This window comes from Neovison vison, chromosome 2, assembly GCF_020171115.1.
Source record: "Neovison vison isolate M4711 chromosome 2, ASM_NN_V1, whole genome shotgun sequence".
In the NCBI taxonomy this organism is placed as follows: Eukaryota; Metazoa; Chordata; class Mammalia; order Carnivora; family Mustelidae; genus Neogale; species Neogale vison.
Genome location: NC_058092.1, coordinates 147,603,543 through 147,612,346, shown reverse-complemented (window position 1 = coordinate 147,612,346; position 8,804 = coordinate 147,603,543). Strand labels below are relative to the sequence as shown.

Genomic DNA, 8,804 nt, shown 5'->3' with positions numbered 1-8,804 from the left:
CATGTCATGAATTTTCTAACTACTTAATAATGCATTTGCTTCAGGGGTGACTCAGTTCAATAAATCATGTAAGTTGCAATAAATTTTATCACATATTCATACAGAAAGAGATATTCTAGTTTCTTAAGTAGCACTTTCCTAACTATTAATAAGCAGCTTAATATAGCCAAGGGGAAAGGAATAAGAAAAAAATTCATATATAATGAAAATATACAAAAAATGCATTCAAAGTCACCTCTAAACCAAGTCAAGTTCAAAAAGGAATTCTCAAATTATATACAACTGTTTTTGTCATGAGAATCTTTATGAAGAAAGTATCCATAAGTTTCAGCACTTAGTCAAATTACAAAGTGGACATGAACATTTACTCTATATGATATTTGTTGCCAGATCAACTTTCACACTTAGAACCCAGTATTTTGAAGAGGGGGCAAATGTGGGATTGGCCGGAGGTATCTGCATAGGAGTGAAGACCACTGTTTAAGAATACAAACAAACATATGGGGGGAATACTTACGGCAACAGTCTCCCCAACTCTTACAAACACTGACTCTGAAAACATTGGCTCAAAGGAGGCAGACAGGTAATTTGAATAATAAGAAGTTCTTCCCCAAACCACAGGAAAAATATTCTGGGCCAAAACTGTTTAGAAACTAAAGAGGAAGCTGACCATAAGTAACAAGTAAAACATCATCTCTCTTTTTTGATCAGTGAAGCATGTTGTGCTACAACTTGTATTCACTAAGACTATACTGAAACTATAGTTTTCATAATAGGCTTGGGTGCCCATTTCCAAAACTATGTTTTGTAATTCATATAGGTTTAACCCTATATGATTACTAAAAAATGACTGAATATCAAAGAGTTTAGAATGTAATTCTAGCCGCTTATAATTATATAACTATGTTACACTATCCCCCTTTTTAGATGATGTAAGAAATGCAGAATATATTATCAATAAATGAAGCTTGAGTTGAAATAAAACGTGAAAAGTAGAGGGTAAGATAGAAGTAAAGATAAAATTGCCTGTACCTTACTTAATCTTTCAAAATGAGCCTATTGAAAAAAAATCAATGTCCTTAACCTATTCAAAGCTATTTTAAGGTTGCAGAACCCAACAAGAACACTCAAACATGACCATCTTGTATTTTTTCTTTTACTCTTTGATTGTACAGAGAGATCCGGTTCTGTTCAAATAATCTTACTGGCATTTGAAACTATGATCTAAGTAGAAGTGATCACATCACTGAGAAAAAAGTGAATTTCATCTAAAATTATCTAAGTATTTTCATCAATTATTCATGTCATTTTTTTTCTTGAGTAAATACACATCTTAAAACTAGAGAATGATTAAAAAAACTAGAGAATGATTAATTCATTTAAAATGAAATGGAATAACACTTCCATTTATAGTGTTATTCTCACATATTTTTATTGTTTATTCAACATAATGGGGCTATCTTTCCTCAAGTACCACTGGTAAGTTTCTCACATTACAAATTCACTTGTGAATCTTGGCAGTTTCCTTGGTTCATTTTCCTTCTAATGATAAAGGAAGAAAATGACTGTAGTTGATTTTGCAATGAAGATGGGGGAAAAAACTGATATGACTCTGACTTCTATGGGTGGGTGACTGCAACAACCAAAGCTAATGACTGTGGAACAGCAACCTTTAATTGCTTTTTAAACTTTAGGACATATGTTGGAACAGTAAAACCCTAACACAGTGGGAGCTGTTGACATTGCATGCTGTGTCCCTCTACCTACTATGCAACAAGAAATAAACAAACAGTGACTACTGAAAGCCCTTTACTCATTTTGACATTTTGTGTATTATTGAAAGCTGAAGGAGCTACACTGCAGGATTTCCATTTTAACAAATCACATGGAGGGTGGTGCCTGGGCGGCTCAGTCAGTTGGGTGTCTGTCTCTTGGTTTAGGCTCAGATCATGATCTCAGATCTCCATGTAGGCTCTGTGCTCAGAGAGTCTGCTAGTCCCTCTCCCTCCCCACACTAGTGCATGTGTTCTCTCTCTCTCTCTCTCTCACTTTCTCAAATCAATCAATCAGTCAATCAATCTTTAAAAAATAAATCCCACGGGGAACTGGGTTGAGTTACTGGCTACTTAATTCAGGTTATCAATTTGTTTCCAAACCTTATTCCACAAATCTTCTAAAAACAAACGTTGACAATTAATGGAGATCAGTATGAATCTTTCACCTAATATGTGACATAGTTCAAAAGTGCCTATAACTTTCAAGATTATCATAAAAGTACACATATGTTTGCTATAACATTAATTAAAGAGAAATAGTTGCTATATAAGGCCAGGTCATCTTCTTGAAAAGACACAAGGAAATGCAAGACATAGTGAGTACATCTAGATAACTATCCATCCACATCAGTAAAAATAAGCCTGACAATCCATGAAGTATACATGCTGCCTGGCAGTACACTGAGGTAAAACCCCCCATGGCTCCAGTGGTGTCTAAAATATTTGACAGACCACTCAAGTACTGAAGAGGGTTACAAAGTAATAAGGTGAATGAAAGTTAGTGCTGGGAATTCACAAAGCCATTAAGGTAACACTGAAAAGAAACCAATTCAGGGAGCTGAATATGTTACTGATCAGCAACCTACTCAAACAGCATTATTTGAGAATATCATATGTACAGGACACCCTGGTGAACACTACGAAGTTATAAAATGGCATTCCTGTATTCATGACTACAGTCTAGATGGGGATACAACAGAATACATGTGACAATTTGAATCCAATGTAGTGGAAAATTGTGTATCAATGACCAATAAATTTAATTAGAGCAAAGATTTTTATCTTTAAAATTATTCGTGAAGATTCTGAAGTATGTTGTAAAGCCAGTATTAGGTAGCTTTTACAGAAATGGATTCAAATGGTGCAGACACTTACTGGGTAAGGAATCTCACATGCGAGCATGAGAAAACTTTAATTAGTGGATTAAGGAAAATAGGGGAAGGGCCAGAAAGAAAGTAAGAGGTATGTCTGAGTTGGTAATAAGGAGTCACTGAAACCTTTGGAGGTTGTCATAGAGCTGAACTGTGTCCCCACTAAATTCATACACTGAAGCTATAACCCCAGTATTTCATAATGTGACTGTATTTGGAGCTAGGGACTTTAAAGAAGTTAAAATGAGGTCATTAGAGTGAGGCTCAATCCAGTTTTAATCCAGAAGAGAAAACCAGACACACACAAAAAAGTGACACTAGGGAGCACGTGTACAGAAAGATGACCAAGTAAAGAGGCAGCAAGAGGGTGACCATCCACAAAACAGGGAGAGAGGCTTCAGAGGAGACCAACTTTTCAGCACTTTGACCTTGGACTCCAGCTCCAGAAATGTGAGAAAATAAATGTCTGTGGTTTAAGACACCCAGTTCATAGTTACCTTACCACCGCAACCCTAGCAAACTAATACAGAGATAAAGAGTCTATTACATGAAAACTCTTTGGAGAATTTGAGTTTGTTTGTTTGTTTGTTTCTACACTGTTAGAAAGCAAACACTTGGAGAAAAGGATGAAGTCATTTATTTTTCCTTGATCAAAATGATCTTGGTCTTTTTCTTGATCTTGGTCTTTTTCTTGATCTCTCTCTTGTGACACCCTCAACTCCTGGTAACACTGATACCACTCTTCTTGGCAAGTAAGTCTAATACTGTTATTTTTATAATAGCCTGGTAATTTTGGGAAACTCTGCCTGGTATGAACTATTTTGATAGTCCTCTTAAATCTTTACTACTCATAGATAATTGTATTATGCAATGAGAAATGCTTTAAAATTATTCTGCCACTTCTTTATAGTGTTATGGAGATGTAACATTGAGCAGGGTTTTTTTCTTTCTTTCTTAATTCATTGCTTTTTTTGTTTGTTTTTTTTTTTTGGGGGGGGATAAAAAGTATGCCTTGCTATTATTTATTATTCCTTTATCTCATTTCCTTTATCTCAATTCTTTGTTTCCATTTGTTCACAATCACATCTTACCTTCTAATAAATCCATGTTTTTACTCAAACTCCAGACTCTTTTTTTATCAGTAAGTACGTTATTTATTATTTTTTTCCCAATTTATTTATTTTCAGAAAAACAGTATTCATTATTTTTTCACCACACCCAGTGCTCCATGCAAGCCGTGCCCCCTATAATACCCACCACCTGGTACCCCAACCTCCCACACCCCCGCCACTACAAACCCCTCAGACTGTTTTTCAGAGTCCATAGTCTCTCATGGTTCACCTCCCCTTCCAATTTACCCAAATTCCCTACTCCTCTCTAACACCCCTTGTCCTCCATGCTATTTGTTATGCTCCACAAATAAGTGAAACCATATGATAATTGACTCTCTCTGCTTTACTTATTTCACTCAGCATAATCTCTTCCAGGCCCGTCCATGTTGCTACCAAAGTTGGGTATTCATCCTTTCTGATGGAGGCATAATACTCCATAGTGTATATGGACCACATCTTCCTTATCCATTCATCCGTTGAAGGACATCTTGGTTCTTTCCATAATTTGGCGACTGTGGCCATTGCTGCTATAAACATTGGGGTACAGATGGCCCTTCTTTTCACGACATCTGTATCTTTGGGGTAAATACCCAGGAGTGCAATTGCAGGGTCGTAGGGAAGTTCTATTTTTAATTTCTTGAGGAATCTCCACACTGTTCTCCAAAGAGGCTGCACCAACTTGCATTCCCACCAACAGTGTAAGAGTGTTCCCCTTTCTCCACATCCTCTCCAATGCATGTTGTTTCCTGTTTTGTTAATTTTGGCCATTCTAACTGGTGTAAGGTGATATCTCAATGTGGTTTTAATTTGAATCTCCCTGAGGGCTAATGATGATGAGCATTTTTTCATGTGTCTGCTAGCCATTTGTATGTCTTGATTGGAGAAGTGTCTGTTCATATCTTCTGCCCATTTTTTGATGTGTTTGTCTGTTTCATGTGGGTTGAGTTTGAGGAGTTCATTATAGATCCTGGATATCAACCTTTTTGTCTGTACTGTCATTTGCAAATATCTTCTCCCATTCCGTGGGTTGCCTCTTTGTTTTTTTGACTGTTTCCTTTGCTGTGCAGAAGCTTTTGATTTTGATGAAGTCCCAGAAGTTTATTTTCACTTTTGTTTCCTTTGCCTTTGGAGACGTATCTTGAAAGAAGTTGCTGTGACTGATATCAAAGAGATTTCTGCCTATGTTCTCCTCTAAGATTCTGATGGATTCCTGTCTCACGTTGAGGTCTTTTATCCATTTTGAGGTTGATCTTTGTGTACGGTGTAAGAGAATGGTCGAGTTTCATTCTTCTACATATAGCTGTCCAGTTTTCCCAGCACCATTTATTGAAGAGACTGTCTTTTTTCCACTGTATATCTGTATATTTTTTCCTGTTTTGATTCTTTATATGGAAAACCCAAAAGACTCCACCCCCAAACTACTAGAACTCATACAGCAATTCAGCAACGTGGCAGGATACATAGTCAATGTGCACAAATCAGTGGCTTTCTTAAACACTAACAATGAAAATACAGAAAGGGAAATTAGAGAACGATTCTATTTACTATAGCACCAAGAACCATAAGATACCTGGGAATAAACCTAACTAAAGAGGTAAAGGATCTGTACTTGAGGAACTATAGAACACTCATGAAAGAAATTGAAGAAGACACAAAAAGATGGAAGACCATTCCATGCTCTTGGATCGGAAGAATAAACATTGTTAAAATGTCTATACTGCCTAGAGCAATCTATACTTTTAATGCCATTCCGATCAAAATTCCACCGGCATTCTTCAAAGGCTGGAGCAAATAATCCTAAAATTTGTATGGAATCAGAAGAGACCCCGAATCGCTAAGGAAATGTTGAAAAACAAAAATAAAGCTGGCGGCATCACCTTACCTGATTTCAAGCTTTATTACAAAGCTGTGATCACCAAGACAGCATGGTACTGGCATAAAAACAGACACATAGACCAGTGGAACAGAGTAGAGAGCCCTGATATGGACCCTCAACTCTATGGTCAATTAATTCATTGCTTTTTGTTTGTTTGGTGCATTTGAATGACTCGGAGCAGCCTATCACAGTGTTTTATTTATTTAAAAAAGAATTTTAATATCTTCCACCTTCCCCAGAGTGCCTCCAAGAGGTATGACCCATGTTTCAACAGTCCTTCCACTTCCATTGCCAGAGCTCTGTGATGCTGAGGCATTTCACTTCTCTGGGGATTGGTATTCTTACCGAAGATGGCTGCAAGCAATCCTTGTCCACTAACTTCCGAAGTTCTCAGACACCAAGAACCTAAAATTTTCAGTGCCAATTTTTAAAATGGAGATTTGATCATGTCACTTTTCACTTAAAACCCTGGGTTTTCTCTTCATGGCTTCTAGAATCAATTCCACAGTTATTTATATGTGTGATGAGACCCTAAGTAAGTCAGTCTCTGTGTAATAATCCAGCTGCATCCCAATTCCCTCCATCAGTGCCTATAACCTACGTATAACAAACTTCATGTCTATGTTCTATTAACTAGAAACTCCTTTCATGTTCCAGAATAAACCATGTTCTTTCATCGATAGACCTACGTATATACCATCTCATTGGCCTGAGTACCCTAAAAGATCCCCTTCACCTACTTGGCCTGGCCAACTTGAATTCATGCTCCCTCCCTCTCTCAGCTTACAGTTTGCTGCCTTTATAAACCATGCCAGGCTGAGAGGCTAATCTGACTTTTTTATTACATCCTTTAACCAAACCATTCCAAAACAAGGTCAGCCTCCCATGAACTAGAGAAAGTAACAAATTTCAAAAGCTCTTTCTAGTCTTTTTAAAAGATACACAAAGGCCCAGAAAGTCAGAAATCTGAAATTTATCACTGATGAAAGCAACATTATCCTTTTTCCACATGCCCCAATTTGCCCTGACATGTTATAGCAGCAAACAGAATTCAAAGATTATAAATGTTGTTTTCATTATACTGAAAACTCACTTAAGGGTTATGGTTAATATAAAGAATTAAACTCTATAAAACAATGTATTTGTAGAATGTTAGCTTCATTATAGTATAAATCATGGCCAATGACATTAATAAAATATAAACTATGTTAAATATAATCTGATCTGTAAACTAGCATGGCCCATCTAATACACTGTCCTAAATTTAATACTCCAGAAAATATCCAATACAGTTACACTTGGTACAGCTTTTTCTCACTACACCTTGAAATTACATATATATGTATATGTGTATTTAATATTCTTGAGCTATCAGTACACTATTTTTTCAATGAGAATATGTAGTTTCATATATGAAGTATAAAAATTGAAGGTGGAAAACTAGAAATAACAAAATGTAGCTCAACAATTCAGATCCTTAAGACTGACACTTTTTTGACTTTTCTATTAACACAATATCAAACTGACCACCTCTCCTTCAAAGAAATTAGTTATTGACAGTAAAATGCAGCACAGGTTATAAAACAGATAGCAAAGATTAGAGGTGCCTATGTTTTACTGACTCTACAGCTTTCCAGTAACTCAAGGTTTGAGGGGGAAGAAATCAAAATAATCTAAAATGACATTAATAAATCTAAAATAATCTTAAATGACATTAAGCTCTCTGCCTGTGGACATGTCCCAGTAAGATGCCTTCTCCTGCCGCCATCATGTCTAAGTGAGCCTGAACAGCTTCAGAAGCTCTCCATAGGAGGTCTGAGCTTTGAAACAACTGATGAGTTTGAGGAGCCATTTTGAGCGATGGGAATGCTCACAAACTGTGTGGTAATAAGAGATCCAAATACCAAGCCTCCCCAAGGCTTTGAGTTTGTCACGTATGCCACTGTGGAGGAGGTGGGTGCAGCCATGAGTGCGAGGCCACACATGGTGGGTGGAAGAGTTGTGGAACCAAAGAGGACTGGTTCAAGAGAAGCTTCTCGAAGACCTGGTGCCCACTGAACTGTGAAAACAACTTTTTTTTTGGTGGCGTTAAAGAAGACACTGAAGAACATCATCTAAGAGACCATTTTGAACAGTATGGGAAAGCTGAAGTGATTGAAATCAAGACCAACCAAGGCGGTGGCAAGAAGACAGAGTTTGCTTTTGTAACATATGATGACCATGACTACATAGATATGACTGTCATTCAAGAATACCATACTGTGACTGGTCACAATGGTAAAGTAAGAAAAGCCTACCTAAACAAGACACAGTGCTGCACCCAGCCAGAAAGGTCAAAGTGGTTCTGGAAACCTTGGAGGCAGTCATGGAGGTGATCTTTGTGGGAATTACGACTTTAATCATGGACGAAAGTTCAGTGGGTGAGGTGGCTTTGGTGGCAGTGGAGGTGGTGGTGGATATGGCAGCAGTGGGATGGCTGTAATGAATTTGGTAATGATGTGAATCATTTTAGAGATGGTAGAATCTACAATGATTTTGGCCATCATAACAATCAATCTTCAAATTTTGGACCCTTGAAAGGAGGACATCTTAGAGGCAGACACCCTGGCCTCTGTGGTGGTGGGGGCCAATACTTTGCCAAACCATAAAACCGAGGTGGCTGTGCTGGTTCCAGCAACAGCAGTAGCTACGGCAGTGGCAGAAGGTTTTCGTGACTGCCAAGAAACAAAGCTTAGCAGGAGAGGAAAGCTAGACAAGTGACAGGGATGCTGCAGGTCACAAGAGATTTGTGAATTCAGCCAAGCACAGTGGTGGCAGGGCCTGGCTGCCACAAAGAAAACATGTTTTGGACAATACTCATGTGCCTGGACAAAAACTTGAGAATTATATT

At 37.6% G+C, this 8,804-nt stretch overlaps 1 pseudogene; it reads left to right on the top strand.

Annotated features, from left to right (window-relative positions):
• The first annotated feature begins 1,450 nt into the window (after nucleotides 1–1,450).
• On the top strand, nucleotides 1,451–8,416 carry LOC122899217 (annotated as a pseudogene).
• The last annotated feature ends 388 nt before the right edge of the window (nucleotides 8,417–8,804 follow it).